This window comes from Chrysemys picta, chromosome 4, assembly GCF_011386835.1.
Source record: "Chrysemys picta bellii isolate R12L10 chromosome 4, ASM1138683v2, whole genome shotgun sequence".
In the NCBI taxonomy this organism is placed as follows: Eukaryota; Metazoa; Chordata; order Testudines; family Emydidae; genus Chrysemys; species Chrysemys picta.
Genome location: NC_088794.1, coordinates 7,535,714 through 7,554,034, shown reverse-complemented (window position 1 = coordinate 7,554,034; position 18,321 = coordinate 7,535,714). Strand labels below are relative to the sequence as shown.

General features: G+C 43.6%; 1 long non-coding RNA gene across 3 annotated transcripts; it reads right to left on the bottom strand.

Moving 5' to 3' along the window:
- Nucleotides 1–10,099: 10,099 nt before the first annotated feature.
- Nucleotides 10,100–18,227, bottom strand: LOC135983341 (uncharacterized). Of its 3 annotated transcripts, none has more exons than XR_010600928.1 (3): nucleotides 18,090–18,227; nucleotides 13,983–16,256; nucleotides 10,100–12,206 (listed from the first exon to the last, which is right to left on the bottom strand). It is a non-coding gene; the product is annotated as an uncharacterized LOC135983341 (long non-coding RNA). The 3 variants fall into 3 exon arrangements; XR_010600926.1 differs by having other exon boundaries at nucleotides 18,048–18,161; XR_010600927.1 differs by having other exon boundaries at nucleotides 16,211–16,256; nucleotides 18,048–18,161.
- Nucleotides 18,228–18,321: the final 94 nt, after the last annotated feature.

The window sequence follows — 18,321 nt, the reverse complement described above, 5'->3', positions numbered from 1 at the left end:
TCTAGCGTATTTGAATAGAAGTGTCTGGGTAATTCCATTTGGGGTGACAAGTTGTAGGCATAGCACACTTTTAAAGGAATAATGGACTGAATATAATGTGTAGTGTCCAGGAGAGGCAGTACAGGACATAGATTTCTGGGAGAAAATCTAAGACTGGGTGTGTGCTGGGGTCACCCTGCTGTATAACCCAGGCTGGTGAGAGCCAGAGTGTAACCCAGGTGTGGCTGGCAGGCTGCAGTTACACACAGACACTCAGGGTGTGACTTGCATGCTCTTAGGTTGTTTGTGAGCGGCCCAGCTGGGAACTATTTCATCGAGGCTTTGTAAGGCACCCTAGATTGCAGAGCAGGGGCAACACAGCTGCTCACTAGTCTTGCATGCCACAGATGCATGAATAGAGTAATATCAAGCGGGAGTAAAGGGGTTCTATTCCCTCTGTGTTTGGCACTGGTGTGACTGCTGTTGGAATGCGGTGTCCAGTTCTGGTGCATAAAACTCAAAGATGTTGCTAACTTGGAGAGGGGTCAGAGAAGAGCCATGAGAATGATTAGAAAACTTGCCTAATACCAATCGACTCAAAGAGCTCAATATATTTAGCTTAACAAAGAGAAGATTAAGGGGTGACTTGATTACCCTCAACACACAGCTGTCACAATATTTAGCCAAATAGTGTCTTGTAAGGCATGAAATAAGAACTGGTGACACACTGGTCATGGATATCATTGCGTGATGTACGTGTTGGCTATGTACAACTGGGATTATCTGAATGTTACCAACCTCTCCCATATTAGTGTCATCTGCAAATTTTACAAGCATTCTCTCCACTCCATTATCCAAGTCATTAATGAAAACACTGAATAGTACCAGACCCAGGACTGACTCCTGCGGGACCCCGCTAGATACGCCCTCCCAGCTGAACAGCAAAGCATTGGTAACTACTCTAGTTGAAAGATTGTATTCAAAAGTTATGCACCCATCTTATAGTAATTTCATCTAGACCACATTTCACCAGCTTGCTTATGAGACTGTCATGTGGGACTGTGTCAAAAGCCTTACTAAAATCAGGATATATTGCATCTACTGCTTTCCCCTTATCTGGTAGGCCAATAACCCTCTTAAAGAAGGAAATTAGGTTTGTTTGGCATGATTTGTTCTTGACAAATCCATGCTGGCTATTCCTTATAATCCTATTATCCTTCAGATGCTTCAAATGGGTTGGTTAATAATTTATTCCAGTATCTTTCTGGTCTATAATTCTCTGGGTTGTCCTTATTTCTCTTTTTATAGATAGGTACAATATTTGCCCTTTTCCAGTCCTCCAGGATCTCTCCCATCCTCCACAAGTTCTCAAAGATAATCACTGCTGGGTCAGAGATCTCTTCAGCCAGTTCTTTAAGTATTCTATGATGAATTTCACTGGGCCCTGCCGACTTGAGTATGTCTAACTTACCTAAGTGTTTTTTAAGCTGTTCTTTCCCTATTTTGGCTTGCATTCCTTCCCCCTTGTTAATATTAGTTGTGTTGAGTATCTGGTTTGGTCTTTTTAGTGAAGTCTGAAGCAAAAGAGTTTGCTTACCGGCCTGTAATTGCCAGGATCTCCCCTAGAGCCTTTTTAAAAAAAAAACACAGTTCACAGTTCTGCAATTTCATATTTGAGTTCCTTCAGAGCTCTTGGGTGAATACCAGCTGGTCCTGGTGACTTATTCCTGTCTAACTTATCAATTTATTCCCAAACCTCTTCTACTGACATGTCAATCTGGGACAGTTCCTTAGCCATTCTTTTTAGGTAATAAAGCTAAGCTGTGGGAATCTCCTTCACATCCTCTGCAGTGAAGACTGATGCAAAGAATTCATTTAACTTCTCTACAATGGCCTTATCATCCTTGATTGTTCTTTTGGCACCTCAGTTGTCCCGTGGCCTCACAGATTGTTTGGCAGGCTTCCTGCTTCTGATGTACTGACATTTTTCTCTGCTGTTTAGTTTAGTTTTTGGCTAGTTGCTCTTCACATTCTGTTTTGGCCTGCTTAATTATACTTTTAGACTTGACTTGCCAGAAATTAGGCTCCTTTCTATTTTCCTCCATAGGATCTGACTTCCAATTTTTAAAGGCTGCCTTTTTGCCTCTAACCTCTTCTTTTATTTTATTGTTTAGCCACTGTGGCTCTTTTTCAGTCCTTTTACTATGTTTTTTTTAATTTGGGGTATACATTTAATTTGAGCCTCTATGATGGTGTCTTTAAAAAGCTTCCATGCAGTTTGCAGGCATTGCCCTTTTATGACTGTACCTTTTTAATTTCCGTTTAATTCATACCTATGACTGCTGGAGGTAAACAATCACTGTTGACATTGCTAATAAAAATACCCTGATCTGAATATTTCGTAGTTCCAATTTCAGCTTCCAAATTCACAACACATGGAATAGCCAAACAGTTTTCTGCTACCAATTTCATCCTGTTCTTAGTAGTTGACAACCTTTTTTGTGTCCAGTGTTTCCTGAAATGTCTGCTCTGTAAGGGGGTGACTTGAGACCTAGTATCTAGCAAGGTACACTGTAGTGGGAAACTGGGTATTTCTCTGGGTCCCGCCCCCTATCAGGGATTAGAGCTCCAACCTTCAGGTAGGGCAGAGCAAACTACAGTCTTCAGGCTAGGCCCTTAGGCAGGGCTGGGCAAACAGACAGTCTGACGTCCTGGTTCTGGCAGTCAGCAGACAAACACAGGCCTCTTGGCCTAAGGTGTGGAGGCTGCCACCCCAAGGGTGAGGTTGACAGCTGCGGGTAGGGGAACCCAGATCCACCCTACTCCACTGGGTCCCAGCCCAGGCCCTAACAGTGGCAGAGGGTTCAACCACGGGGTCAGCAGGGATCCTACCACAACACATCGACCTGGATTCAGGCAACAACCCAACCAGACTGTAGTGGCCCTAGGCTGCTTCCGACTCGCCCAGTGTAATGTACCTGCGGCTTAGGGTGGTCTCCCTTCTCTTAGGGATATAAGGCATCTGGCAGTCCTGGCACTTTGTCACCTGGGTCCGTCTCCTCCAGGGGCAGGGTGTGGTGCAGCACAGGTTCAACTCTGGGGATCTGCAGCAGCCTGGAGACGTCTGCTCCCTTCCCTGGCTCACTCAACTGGGTTAGAGGTTTTGCCTATACACTTCCTGTCCCACCCCTTACCTTCCAGCGGGAGAGGCAAGCCTGCCCTAGAGCCACCCACCAGGGATCAGAGAGCAGCTCCCCTCCCCGCTCCCCCTCCCCCCCAGCTCAGTGGGAGGCCACTCCACCTCACTCCCATTTCTATCCCATTAGCCGTAGCCTGTCGTACACCTTCCCACACCAGTAGTGTGCCCTTTAATGTCATTCAGGTCTTCTCTTTCTCTCCCTGAGATCCAGACTCCCATCCGGGAGACTGTGCTTAAAACCATGCCATTAGTAGTCCTAGGCCTGCACTTCATTTCTATATGTTCCATCTCACCACATCTTCTGGAGAGAAGATTACCATCCCGACCAAACTTCTTAATTGTCCTATGATCCATTCTGACTCCCCTTGGCCTGCGTCTGTATTCTCTGGGGCCCAGGAGCTACTGTTTCAAATTCAGTCTCACATGTTGCATTTCTCTCCTTCTGTCGTCAAGGAGTGTTTTCTTCAAATCCTCTGTCTCCCTTTTAAATTGGCTCTGAAAAGGGTCTTCCATTCCAGAATTACCATTCTCTGACATCAGGCCAGCCTGCCCCACAAAGTACCCAGCACCTCCAAGGTTACAAGGCAATGACACATTTGCAGCCATGCTATGGACACACCACAATTGCCCTGTCTGATCCTTCACCTCCAAGAAGTTTTATAGCAGCCTCCTTAAAGCCTAGGAAGGAAATATTGGGATTCTGTCTTAGTCACAGCCTTAGTTCCCTCAGTAAAGTATCATCATATAACACCTCAACAAATTTCCCCTTCAACATTTTATCCATATGTCGGGCTTCATCTGGTTCTAACTCTCCTATTGCTTGTAAAGCCTCTTGTAATCCCAATGCATATCCCCTTAGTCTCTCTGCTGGACTCTGTATTCTGGAGAACTTCTTCTTCAGTTCTGACAAGGTGTGAGTGTCAAACATACAGCCTAGCCTTCTAAATATCTGTTCTATGCTCCCTTTTTCATTTTCTGGCCACGTCGGCACTTTCCTCCTGGCTCCCTATTTGCCCCAAAAGATTCTCTGTTTCCTGTCTTTCCAGCAGTTCATACGATCTAAACATTGGCTGAAGCCTTGTCTTAAATTCACCAAACGAAACAGCATCATTTTCATAGTTTTCTCCAGGAAATCTAGGAACTGGAGTGCTCCAAAGAAATAAGGCATGGTTGGGCTGTCTGCACAAGTGGAAATTGTGTCCCCTAGTTGACCTTCCTCCTGCATTCTCTCCTGACTGACTCATGTTCTTTTAAGATGGTTCGCTCCTGCTTTGGACTCCTCCTATCCTATTCATGATGCTAATTTGCAGTGAGCCGGCTAGGTCAGGCTATGCTAACTATGAGGAGAGGCAGAGGCAAACCAAGAGAAAAAGGATGATTTTAAATTTTTAGAACCTGAAAGGGAAACCCCCAAAATTGCACCAGGAGGTTAAATAATATAGAACATTACCAAGTACTTACTACTTATAATAATAAACTATAGGTTACCAGTGCTGTCAGTTTGGGGTGTGTGCGTGTTCTCTTCATGTGCTGGCCTGGTTCTGGGCAGGTGGCTGGCTCAGGAGACCTCCATGGAACTGCCCAGAAAGATCACAGATTCTGTTTGGTGGCGACGGTGCTCAGCCAGGTTTATTGTCAGTGAAGCACAGTACTAGAGCCCCAGCTAGGGTGACCAGGCAGCAAATGTGAACAATTGGGGTGGGGGGTAATAGGAGCCTATATAAGAAAAAGACCCAAAAATAGGGACTGTCCCTATAAAATCAGGACATCTGGTCACCCTAGCCCCAGCTCAATGGTTACAAAAACACGAACATATGTATGGTCGTCACAATGGACCAGCTCAATCTGTGGCCACCAAGGCCGGACACAGGGTTAAAGTGAGGTACCCCATCATTTATAGACAGAGGCAAACAATCTGCAATAAACAACTTAGGTATCACCTGCCACGTTTCACGACATGGTTGTTACCTCCCATGGTACCTTGCTCCTGATTTTTCAGACCAAACAACCCTATTCATCACTTCTGTCTTTGTATTTTACTCCTGATGTTTCAGACAATTCATCACTTCTGTCAAATCATCTTATCTTGTGCTAGAGGATCTTAAGTGCTGGACCTATCCTCGTCCGGAACCTGTTTGACTGGTTGATGGAGATTCGTGGTAATCCTTGAATTCAATCTGCTAGTTGGATTGCCCATTTCTCCAAATGGCAGACAAGCTGCAGCTGTAGTTACGGGGGACGCATCGGGAACACTGATCCGTTGTCCTCCAAAATGACTCAATTTCTTGGAGATCTTCATGCCTTGAACATCATTGATAAGAACACTGTGGCTTGGCTTGACCAGATGGCATACGCCCAATAAACATTATCTTGTGGTAGGTTAGGGTGTACTTGTGCTAACCCACTGGAATGTGTTTACATAGTCAGTGTGTTTTAGCAATGCTAGCGGTACCTGTGCCAAGATCATGTACCGAATAGTCAACGTGCAGGAAAGCATCTGCTTTTCAACAGTACCTGACTTTTGCTCATAGCGTAACTTTTGCTGACTTTGGTTCAGGCCTCAAGCCTTGCACCAGGCCTCATGCTCCAGTCTCTCTCTTTCTACTATGTTCCCCTACTTATGTCTTTTTTGTGGGGAGGATGTTTACTCATCATCCAGGAAAAGGATTATGCATAGGCTCAAGATGACCCAGTGGGCTAAACACGGTTATATGGCCATCTTGCATTGCCATCCACACATTCATGCCCCATCTGTCCTTTGGTCTACATATTCCCACATAAGATCAATAGGCAGATTTTCATTTCCAATTGTTCTTAGTTCCATATAGTGGGCCTGGGAATGTTAGGTCCAGGACCTTGACTGAGGAATTACTTTTATGACTGAGCCTACGACTCTCAATCAGTTAAGGGCACATTAGCCATTGAGGGAAGAGAGAAGGAGCAGACCCCCTCCCCTCCCCTCTGCTGTTTCTTGGGACTTGTTTAAGTAATTGTTGAAACCGGTTAAGGGGTTAATTATTTAAGAAGGAACGTGTTTACATATGTATAGTGTAAAGTGCTAACTAAACTAGTTAGTAGAATTTAATTAAGCTCATTTGAAGTAGAAGCAGAAGGTGAGTAAAGTAAATTTACCTGAGATTTCTGGGAACCCAGTTGTGGTCAATCAAAATATAGCATGAAAATACATTAAAATTCAGAAAGGAAATTTTGTACGAATGCAACATAGCCAGAATATTTTAATCACCCCATGTCGGTGGGGTTTGACCATATGATCATATATTTAATGTAATGTTTAATGTGTGGTATGGTATAGTCAGGAAAAGTACAAAATACTGTACTTACAAGTATCACAAACAGCTAAAGCTTATCAGGGGAATAAAAATGAAAACTGTCTAAGTGCAGCTGTAAGTATGAGCTGCATTTGCATCTTTGTATTAGCCAAATTGCAGTCACAAAACTTTGGGGGTTAAATCAGTAGATGGTGCATCATGATTCCAAAAATAGGTATCACGTTAGTTGTGATTTCAGACCTATTCAGCATGGTAAAGAAAGCCAGCAACGTATAATCTTTCTGCTTTACACAGGAAGTATCGAAGCAAAATGCAGCCACTTTTGCTACCTACAACCTAAATCATAGTTATTGTTACAAGACTTAAATCCAATATTTTATTTTGGTGAATTATCTCTTGCAATTTTCTCTTTAAATCGCCTAAACAAATAGTTAATCTTTTAATATATGTTAATATTTTTCTCTCTTACCCACTTATGTTTTAATCTAGGGTCTAAAGATGCAAAAAAAACCCACCACCCGTATTTGGCTCCTAACTAAATCCTCTTTTACAGGCAAACCAAGGTGTAAACCCAAAACGATTAATGATTTCAACTCTTAGGTTTCCTGGACCTGCTCTAAACAACGTTTAATCCATTGGTGGTATGGTTTGTTGGTATGTTGAAATTACTTGTCTGTGAGTTCTATGTTTTGTGTCACATAACTAAATTATGGTTTTGAGGGAGTTTTTGTTGCAACAACAATATTTTTGCACACAAATTGTGCATAATAGTAATAAAAAATTAATAGTAAAAAAAATTGTTTGGTACCACACTATTTATAGTTATAATTAGGGTTTAACCCCCATGGCTGTTTCCCTATAAGACACCAGTAATGGTTCTATCTTTGCAAAAGTCAGTCATAAATATAGGTATGTTTGTCGATAAACAATTTAATTGCAACTAACGTTTTATAAATGTGTATATATACAATTTTAATTTGAAGTTTGTCAGGCAATGTGGCCAGTTGTTTGGCAAAACCCAATTTAAAATTAAAAAGTTCATTGGGCAAGCCACCATAATATTAATGTAAAATTCTACCTTGTTATAATATGATATAATTAATAATTAGTATTTTGTTGTTAAAATGAATAAAAATATAAAATCAAGTTCTAGCTAAAGTAACACGATGTTGGAATAATAATTAAAATTATCCCCCGAACAAAGGGAGGTGTATATGTCTATACTGGAATAAAAGCTGGGTCATCATCTGAGACTTGTCTGTCTTAGCAATTGGCTGAACAAGAAGTAGGACTGAGTGGACTTGTAGGCTCTAAAGTTTTACATTGTTCTGTTTTTGAATGCAGTTATGTAACAAAAAAATCTACATTTGTAAGTTACACTTTCACGATAAACACTTGAATGAGGTGTTGAAAGAACACTTGTTTCTTTTGTTTTTAATTTTACAGTGCACATATTTGTAATAAAAATAATAATATAAAGTGAGCACTGTACAGTTTGTATTCTGTGTTGTAATAGAAATCTATATACTTGAATGTAGAAAAACATCCAAAAAATTTAATAATTAGTTAGTTTAATCGCAATTAATGTTTTTGAGTTAATTGCGTGAGTTAACTGCGATTAATCAACAGCTCTAAAAAAAACTAAACCTGAACAGTATTAAGTTTATTGCCTAAACTGTTGGTGTCATTTTATTTATATATATATATATATATATATATATATATATATAAAATGTATGTATGTACTAAAACCAATATGTATCTAAAAGGGACATATTGTAAAGGGGCATACCAGGTGACAGTCCAACCCTCAGCTATAAGCTAGTGAATGTAACCATGTCACCTTTAGTAAGCTGGAAAAGGGTTTATCTTCAAATCAATAACTCCAAAGTGGCTACATCTATACCAGGTGTAGCAATGGGTATAGTATGGCATAAATCCGTTCTTCATATAGTATACACATATAACACCATCCTATAATTTTAAAATTGAGAAAGGTCCCACATTTAATCAAGAATTAGCAATCGCTCAATTGTCCTGTGGCACCTTATAGACCAACAGACGTATTGGAGCATAAGCTTTTGTGGATGAATACTCACTTCGTACATGCATCTGACAAAGTGGGTATTCACCCACGAAAGCTTATGCTCCAATACGTCTGTTAGTCTATAAGGTGCCACAGGACTCTTTGTTGCTTTTCACAGATCCAGACTAACAGGGCTACCCCTCTAATAGTCAATAGCTAAATTGTATTGTTAATTACTGTTTTTAAAACAGAAAAAGACACTTGTTTAATTCTTGTCAAAAATGCCACTGAAAGCAATTCAGGTATGGCGTCTGTAACCCTGCACCATAATTAAAACTCTTATTTAACTAAAATTATCATGGCAAAACCTTGTTCCCAGCCTCTTTGCCTGTGTTCAGTCCAGGTGAGAATGTGTTCGGTCACTTGGCAGTTATCCACTCAGTAGGTCACCTTAAAAACAACGTCTACAATAAACGCAGCAACGTACCTCTTCTCGTAGTTTAGCACCCAAATGGGACAATTCCACAAATGGGCTGTTGCTCTGAAAAGGGACACGGGCAGATACAATATGTTTAAGGTGGACACGCCACAGGCTGGCCCGAAGGAAGGTACCAACACAATCTGTCGTCATCGTCGGCAGTAGCCTGCCAGGCTAACCAGGCTTGTATGCAAAGGGTAACATATAATAAAAATGGCCGGTATTCTAGTATTGTAATATCAAAATTACTTTTATAATCAATTAAACCCCAAAGGCACATTTACACATATACTAACTGAGCAGGTGCCAATTCCCACTTACCTGTTATCTATTGTGTTAAGGGTAAAGTCCTCATCTTCTGTGATAGGGTTCACTAATAATCACCCTGTCAAAGGGTGGCCTGTGGCCCAGTTTCCCTTTGTTACATTCACTGCTACTGTAGCCCAGTGGGCGACCTTGTCTTTATTATATTTACTACTTTGCATTATATTCAGCAGTAATGCAAGAAACCTACAGGCCTGTATCCTGTCAGACATTAGCTTCAGCAAGTTAGCAGAAGGCTTGAGGCCTATGAACTTTGAACAAATAACCTTTGCACAGATAAACGGCACAACAAAATAATATAAGTATTTGGGGAGCCAAAAATAGCATTTAAGGGGGAGTTCTGACCACAGGTACATGAGTCAACCACAAAAGTGTCCTGGTAACGAACTGACGTACATAACAGGTATAACCGGTTGGATCACAGAAACTCCCTTGAGGCTGCCAACTGATGTGCCAAAACTACTTCTGCCCCTGCTTTCCTGCCTTCCCAGCTTGGGACTTCAGTGATCTGCCTGGTTTGAGCCAGACTCGCTAGCCTGATACAAACCCAGACCCAGGTCTGAACCACATCTTCTAACAGCTCTAGGCTTAAACTGAAAGCAGCTTACAGAAGTGTTCCTGTCATTAACACTCAGATGCCCAACTCCCAGTGGGGTCTAAACCCAAATAAATCCGTTTTACCCTGTATAGAGCTTCTATAGGGTAAACTCATAAATTGTTCTCCCTCTATAACACTGATAGAGAGATATGCACAGCTGTTTGCCCCCACACACACAGGTATTAATACATACTCTGGGTTAATTAATAAGTAAAAAGTGATTTTATTAAATACAGAAAGTAGGATTTAAGTGGTTCCAAGTAGTAACAGACAGAACAAAGTGAATTACCAAGCAAAATAAAATAAAACACGCAAGTCTAAGTCTAGTACAGTAATAAAACTGAATACAGATAAAATCTCACCCTCAGAGATGTTTCAATAAGTTTCTTTCACAGACTGGACGCCTTTCTAGTGCGGGCACAATCCTTTCCCCTGGTACAGCCCTTGTTCCAGCTCAGGTGGTAGCTAGGGGATTTCTCCTGATGGCTGCCACATTTGTTCTATTCCACCCACTTATATATCTTTTGCATAAGGCGGGAATCCTTTGTCCCTCTGGGTTCCACCCCTCTTTCTCAATGGAAAAACACCAGGTTAAAGATGGATTCCAGTTCAGGTGACATGATCACATGTCACTGTAAGACTTCATTACCCACTTTCCAGCACACATGTATACAGGAAGACTTACAAGTAAAACAGAGCCATCTACAGTCAATTGTCTTGGTTGATGGGAGCCATCAAGATTCCAAACCACCATTAATGGCCCACATTTTGCATAATTACAATAGGCCCTCAGAGTTATATTTCATACTTCTAGTTTCAGATACAAGAATGATACATTCATACAAATAGGATGAACACACTCAGTAGATTATAAGCTTCGTAACGATACCTTACAAGACACCTTTTGCATGAAGCATATTTTAGTTACATTATATTCACACTCCTCAGCATACTTTCATAAAATCATATAGAGTGCAACGTCACAACAGGTACATAAGATACATCTAAGGCTAGCCTGCTTGCTTGCCTATATATCTTTTCTTCTACGTTTCTTATTTTCTTATGGGTTTAATTATTTGTTTTACTAAAATAGGTTTATAGGTTTATATTAAAGTATATTTTGGCTGTAACACCAGGGACCTACAGGCCACATCCTGTATGTTGAGCTAAGGCAATGTTAGCATACTTATATTTGGGACCTTTCACCAAAATAAATGGTGATAAGATAAAGCATTAGATCCATATATGGCTATGACCTTTAACATAGAGGATGCACAGGGGCTTTCCTAAGTTCATACCCTTTTAAACTTACTAGGTACACCACAACTTGGAACTTGGAAAAAAACAAACTATCCAATTATAACAGAAATAACAAATGCAATACCTAATCACAAGAGGGTTGCACTTTCACGAGAAAGAGACTGCACTACAGTACTTGCATGTACTGAACTGAAGAATATTATTTCCCGTTTATCATTTTGACAGTACAAATATTTGTAATCAAAAATAATAATATCAAGTGAGCACTGTACACTTTGTATTCTGTGTTGGAAGTGAAATCAATATGTTTGAAAATGTAGAAAAAAAATCTAAAAAATTGAATAAATTTCAATTGGTATTGTATTGTCGAACAGTGCGATTAAAACTGTGATTCATTTTTTTAATCGTGATTAATTTTTTTGAGTATCAGAGGGGTAGCCGTTTCAGAGTAGCAGCCGTGTTAGTCTGTATCCGCAAAAAGAAGAACAGGAGTACTTGTGGCACCTTAGAGACTAACAAATTTATTAGAGCATAAGCTTTCGTGGACTACAGCCCACTGTAGCCGTGTTAGTCTGGATCTGTAAAAGCAGCAAAGAGTCCTGTGGCACCTTATAGATTAACAGAGGTATTGGAGCATGAGCTTTCATGGGTGAATACCCACATCATCAGATGCATGTAATGGAAATGTCCACAGGCAGGTATAAATATGCAAGCAAGAGTGAGTCAGGCTAGAGATAACAAGGTTAGTTCAATCAGGGAGGATGAGGCCCTCTTCTAGCAGTTGTGGTGTGAACACCAAGGGAGGAGAAACTGCTTTTGTAGTTGGCTACCCATTCACAATCTTTGTTTAATCCTGAGCTGATGGTGTCAAATTTGCAGATGAACTGAAGTTCAGCAGTTTCTCTTTGAAGTCTGGTCCTGAAGTTTTTTTGCTGCAGGATGGCTACCTTTAAATCCGCTATTGTGTGTCCAGGGAGACTGAAGTGTTCTCCTACAGGTTTTTGTATACAAGTCTGTCGCATCTTAGGCGCATTTAACATGCGCTATTTCAGCTTTACGCGGTCAGCAAAAACAAAAAAACCAAAACAAAGAAAAGAGAAAAATAACAATTTAAATACTGTTTCTGTAGTAGGGGCGATTCCGCCCGCCATTACACTCAATGTAATTTTGACTATACACGATTTTCGCTTTAGGCGCTGACTGCAGAACGTAACCCCAGCGTAAGACGAGACAGACCTGTACTGCCATTCCTTTTTTGAGTTAATCGCGTGAGTTAACTGAGGCTAATCGACAGCCCTAATAAAAAGTTAAAATCATTAATATACTAACCTATAAAAAACCCACTCCAACATTAGTAAGGTAAAAAAATACAAATTTAAAAAAAATCCCCTACTAAATATACATCAAACATACCGGCATCAGCGTAACATATTGTAAAAGTGGCATCCCAGCCTAGGGGCAATAAACAAAAATGTAGTACTGGAAAGTGCCAAAATAATGCCCACTGGTAATAATAAAAAAGGTAACGGTAACCAAAAAAAAATATTGGCTAACATTTCAGGTTCTACAAAAAATGGTTTAAGTATATAAATGTGCAGATGTACATTCTGTAGTATCTCTGTCTATCTTACTAAGTTGGAATGTTTGTGACTGTGCTAAATGTATTAAAAAACTATATTTGTAAATATAAAAAAGTTCCTATAGTGTGAGTGTTGCAACTGTGCATATCAGGGTTCCCAACTATATAATAATTTAAATAATACTGGGCCTGATCTTGGGGCAAAAGCCTGTCAACCCTCAAAGTAATAACTAAAAATTCTTAAGTAATCAATATAATTAATTCATAATCTAAAAACCAGGCAACAACATCTATATAAGCAAGTTATTATCTTTTTATTTAACACTTTTCATAAGAATTGATAACAATTCATATGAAGTTATTTGCACACTTTGTTGTATTAATTTAGTAATTTAAGGCATTAAAAAACTCTACTCTATGGAAATAAGGAAAACATGTTTCAAATAGTGGTCAGTAGTTAGGATTAGAAGCAAAGTCTGCATTTCTGTTGCTTGGGAACCATATCGTCAAGAAAGTTCAGAGTAATTCCAGCTGTGGCATTCCTGAAGGGTTAAAATGGTTAATTTACTGGGCTTATTTAAAGTAAGCTTTTACTTTGTTTTCTCTTTGTTGGCCTTTTGTTTTGTCTAGTTTTCAGGTGTTTGTCTTTTTCAGCGATAGAGGTTTCTGTAATAACTATAAGTTTTAACCTTTAAAACAGAGGACAGAAGTGAGCAGAAGTAGGGGAAGAGGGAGAGAGGGAGGGAGACCTGAGCCAGGAGAGGTTAATTAACTCTGTCAAAGTATCCTAAAGTACAGGCAGCAGCAGCAAGGTTAGCAAACAGAAAGGAAATAAAGGAAAATCAAACTGGTATGTAAAAATATTTGAGAAAGGTTATACTATTAGCTCTGAGCAAGGAGTGGGACTCTGAGGGTTAAAGCGGTTGGGAACCCGTATCCCTGGCTTTTATCCTGATTCTGGGATGAAAGTAGGGGTCATCTGCTCTTGCAAAACCTGAATTTATTGCTTTTCGTCAACATGCCAAATGGATTGCAGGAGGGCCCTTCTCTGCTGCAGTTAACTGTTTCTGGACAACTCCATGTGCGACTGCATCAGTTTTAGGTGTTAACCTGCTTACTCTCAGTTTTTTGCTTGGAAATTCTTTTTTATCCACTCCTCTGTGATCACGTCACATCTCCTGTCCCCTAAGGTGCTCTGTTAACCCTACCGTTTTCTCCTTTATCTGATTTACCAATCCATGTTTCTTACCTTTCTCCTGAAGTCTCAGACAAAACATCCCTCTTCTTTATTTCTGCCAAACCATCTTATCATGTGCTGGGTTATGATGTACTTGTGCTGGCCTGCTGGAATGTGTTTACATACTCAATGTGTTTTAGCAAGGCTAACAGTGTCTGTGCCAAGCAGTGTTGCCTCTAATTTCTTACATCCACGTGAGGATTGAATTTTGCTATGTGCACCAATATAGAGGTGATGTGTGACACATCACCTTCATATTGCTGCACATAGAATTGATGTGGTGGGGTGGGGCTGAAGGGTTCAGAGTGTGGGAGGGGGCTCAGAGCTGGGGCAGAGAGTTGGGGTGCGGGGGAGGGAGGGAGTGCTCTGGCTGGGGGTGCAGGCTCTGGGGTAAGGCTGGGGATGAGGAGTTCGGGGTGCAGCCTGGGCTGGGCCAGGGAAGGGGCTCCTCTCCCCCCACTATGGCAAGTCTGGGGCAGATCCACACTGGGGACGGCGTGGAGGGGCCAGGGACACCTCTCCCCGCTGCGGCAGGTCCGTGCTGGAGGAGAGGCATCTCTCCCCACCACAGCCCTGAGCCCCTGCGTGGGGCTTAAGAGGCAGCGACCGTGCAGCTTAGAGAGAACTTAGGTGCCAAGTTCATGTACCAGACAATGAACTTTCAGGCAAACGTCTGCCTGACTTTTTCTCGTAGCATAACTTTTGCTGACTTTGGTTCAGGCTTCAGGCCTTGCACCAGGCCCCAGGTTCCAGGCTCTTTCTACTACCCTGATGTTTCAGGCACAACATCCCTATTCATCACTGCTGCCAAACCCTCTTATCTTGTGCTAGGTCAGGACGTGCCTGTGCTAATCATCCCCGGTGCCTAGTACTTCTGAGGAGTGCCTGTGTTTTAGCAATGCTAGCAGTACCTTAGCTAAGTTCATATACCGGACAGTGAACTTGTAAGCCTCTGCTTTAATACATGGCCTGACTTTGGTCAGTGGCAGATTAACGTGTCCAGGGGTCCCAGCCAATTTGGGGCCCCCCGCAGGAGCGCCAGAACCTGTGAAGAAGAAAGTGGGGGGGCCACCAGCACCGGAACTGTGGTCTCGCCTCCCGCTCCTCCTCTTTCCCCCAAGTCCCCACCCCTGGCCAGAGCTGGGCTGTGGTAAGGGCTGCCCATGGAGCCTGGGCCACTGTGGGGAGCCCTGCCCGGACCCTCACCTGCCCTGGGTGGGGTGCCTGAGAGCAGCCCCCAGCCTGTGTCTCCATCCCTGAGGGCGTGCCGCCCAGGGCAAGTGGACAGTCTGGGGCTCCCCAAAGTGGCTTTTGGCCTAGCCAGGGAGCAGGGCCTCAGGGGGAGAGGAGGAGAGGAGGGGCCCTGTGGCGGGGGGGCCTAAGGCCCACCTCAGCCCCCCGACCGGGAAAAGACCGGTGCCACCACCTTCTCCCACTTGTGCGTCCTTTGGGCCGTAATGAGCCCAGTCAGCCACACTGCTAAACCACTGCAGAGAAGAATTTTGTGGTCATCGGTCATCAAGGGCCCCAACAAAGTACACGTACAACAACGGGACACTAATCTTACATTTGCTACATCAAGTCACGTGACTGAGGAAAGTCACAGATATTAGCAGCATGGGCACCGGTGACCCTAAGAATAGTGTTTTACCCTGTTATGTTATATTTGTCTCCTGTTTAATATAATTATTGTGTTGAATATACTCTATGTGTTTGTGTTATTTCTTGGAAGTCTCCAACTATCTGGCAAGTACGTGGGGATTACCCTGTGGTTAGAATTTCCCTCCCAAGCTGCCCTGGTGACCCTGCCAGGAAGAAGCGAGGGGGGTGGAGTCACTGCCAAATAAATTCATAGTGAAAAATAAAGAAGATACACCCTGCTGAGTGGGTGGCGGGATCCAGAAGGACCCAGACTTGTCCATCAAAACCTGTAAGCAGATTGGCATTCAAGAAGGTAACCGGGTGGAGAGGGGGCACTACATATCTATCTATCAGGCTTTATATTCTTTATACTTATGCTAACAGTGTGTAACTGTGAATCAGATTCCCAGCATGCTTTTCACTGAGGCCAAGCCTGCAGTGAACTGTGTGTAATCCCAGTTCTTTGTGCACGCAGGACCTGTCCGATACTCAATGTTGTGCTGAAGTTTGCCAAATATGCTAGCGGGCCGGGTACAGTCTGTACAGCTTGGTAAGGAGAGAGATGGTTTTATTGATGCTTGACCAATATGCAGGCTCACCTGGGGCTAGGGCAGGATCCGGCTGGGTTTGCTGACATCTGGAAACCTGTGTTCAAAACAAGATAAGAAACTGATTAAAAACTGGGTGAAGCCTTTCTTTGTTGTAAACAACTGAGGTATAGACACAAGGAGGGTGAAGCTGACGATTCTGGAGAAGATTGAATGTTGCTGGAGAAAACAGAGGAGTCTCTGCTTCCCAGATCAGAGTGATAAAGGGTTAACCCTTTCCTTTCTGGCTGTAACCCTTTCCTTTCTGGGTGGGGCTTTTTTGTCTCTGACTAATAAAGCTGATTGAGGATTGGTTATTTGACATCTCATCAATATTCGAAAGCAAACCCCAACAATCAGTACTTTCAAGGGGAGACAACACCAGGTATGAAAAGGCCCTTTCACCTAGAGGAGAAAGGTGGAACAAGAATGAATGGGAGGAAGTTAAGCCCAGACAAACTCCAATTAGAAACAAGGCACCAGGGATTCTTCCTAAAAGTGGGAGGGCCAGAGACCCCCACTCCATGGTCCCACCCTGCCCCTCCTCTTCCCCCTGAGGCCCTGCCCCCAACCAAGCTGAAAACTGTAGCTGCGTCGGGGATCCTGGGCCCCTCCACCTACCTGGGGTTGTGGGGCCTGAGAGTAGCCCCCGGCCTGTGTCCCCACCCCCTGTGTCCCCCACCCAGGGCAGATGGAGAGTCTGCAGCTCCTCACAGCTGACCACATGGCTCTTACTCCGACCTGGCTCTGGCTTCTGGCCTGGCTGGGGGTGGGGCCTTGGGGGCCAAAGAACCGCAGCCGGGCCATGGTAAGAGCCGCCCGGGCAGCTGTAGGGAGCCAGAGACCTTCCATCTGCCCTGGGAATGGGGGCTGGGGGCTGCTCTCAGGCCCCCCACGCTGGGCAGGTGGAGGGGTCTGGGCTCCCCACAGCTGCCTGGCCACTCTTACCCAGGCCAGGCTCCAGTTTCTGGCCTGGCTGCGGGGGGCAGGGCCTCGGGGAGAAGAAGAGGGGCAGGGAGCTGGGACTGTGGTGAAAAGTGGGAGGGCCATGGCCCCTTGATCCCCCCCCGCCCCGTTCCAGCGCCCCTGGGTGCCAGTTTTTACCCGTGCGCATGATTAACCATGGGAACACACTCCCCAGGGGCATGATGTATTTGCTGTCCTTTGACGGCATCCAAACCAGACAGGAGGCTGGTCTGGAAGATGCTTTGGCCAAAGAGAAGCGACTGGGCTCAGTACAGGGGTGACGGGGTGAAAATCTTTGGCCCGAGCTATTCAGGAGGTCAGCGTAGATGATCCGATGGTGCCTTCAGTTCATCTCTACAGATCTATGAAGGAATTTCCCCCCTGGGTGGGGAACTCTTCCCAAAGTGCCCATTGTAAATAAATTTATGGAGATATCCTATCTCCTAGAACTGGAAGGGACCTTGAAAGGTCATTGAGTCCAGCCCCCTGCCTTCACTAGCAGGACCAAGTACTGATTTTGCTCCAGATCCCTAAGTGGCCCCCTCAAGGATTGAACTTGCAACCCTGGGTTTAGCAGGCCAATACTCAAACCACTGAGCTATCCCTTCCCCCATTGCAGAAATTGGGCTTGTTTTTGGCTTAATTGGCTTGTGAGTTGCTTGTTGGCTAGTTTTTGGCTTGTTGTAGCTTGTTGGTGCTGCTGCTTCTTTTTTGTTTGTTTGTTTGATCCGCTCCTGGCAAGCAGGGGCAAAGGGGGGGGGAGAGAGTCGGGGTGCACAGCGGGCCCAACACCGTCCCAGACTGCATGTCGGGGGGTTGGGGAGGTCTAGTCTCATACAGTGTTGGGGTTCTTAGGGATTGGCTTGTTTTGAAATGGGATTACCTTGTGTTTGGGCTTCTTATGACCGTCGGGGTGCTTATTTACCCAGGTGAGAGTTGGCCACTGTGTTTCTCGCACCATCCCCCTGCTGCAGCTGGCTTTGGGCAGAGCTGGAGGCAGGATACTTGGCTAGGGGCCCAGCACTGGTCTGAGCCAGGGAGAAAGGGAGGTCCGGCTTGGTAATGGAGCAGGGAGGAAGCTGTGGATTTCCCTGGTTCTTTCCCTGTTTGGAGCTCCCCTGCGGGCTGGAGGGTTAAAACCAATGAGCTCCGAGCCT